Raw genomic sequence first — 641 nt, 5'->3', positions numbered from 1 at the left:
CATTGTTATAGCTCTTAGTTTTGACTTTACACAATGAATTAGAAAAGACAAGTTTTCAAATATTTGCATTTTCAGGAGAAAATTGGCCAATTCCGATCTCTGGTCAAGCCTTTGGTGAGTCTTTATGTGGAAGATAGAATGAAAAAGAACAACACCACCACCAGAATCAGGTATATAAAAAAAGATCCATCCCTAAAAAGCAATATCTCGCACAAAAGACACAAGCATGGCTCCATGTTGAGACAAGAGATTGAAATATGCTGCAAGTAATACAAACAAATAAACTTGAAAGAATAAACAATTACTTAACAGTAAAATAAAAAAAAAAAAAATATATATATATATAGGCTATAACATGCCCACATAATATGGCAAGTTAAAATAAACCAAATCAAACTAAAATGTATATAGTTTTAAATTGCTTTGTGTTTGATAACAAGTAAAAGTGAGAACAAAGTTCAATATAATTCTATAAACTTTCTGTTAAAATTCGCTGCTCTTGAAATGTATTTTTGACTACTGGAATAATTAGTCAGCTCAGCTGTGAGTTGTCGACCGTCCCACCAGCTGCGCCGACTCAGTGTCTCTTCACCTCAACACACACACACACACACACACACACACACACAATTACACACAAA

The sequence above is a fragment of the Poecilia mexicana genome, unplaced genomic scaffold (assembly GCF_051168715.1).
Source record: "Poecilia mexicana isolate PSO_F unplaced genomic scaffold, ASM5116871v1 scaffold_17, whole genome shotgun sequence".
Classification (NCBI taxonomy): domain Eukaryota; kingdom Metazoa; phylum Chordata; class Actinopteri; order Cyprinodontiformes; family Poeciliidae; genus Poecilia; species Poecilia mexicana.
Note: the sequence above shows the minus strand (reverse complement) of the source record.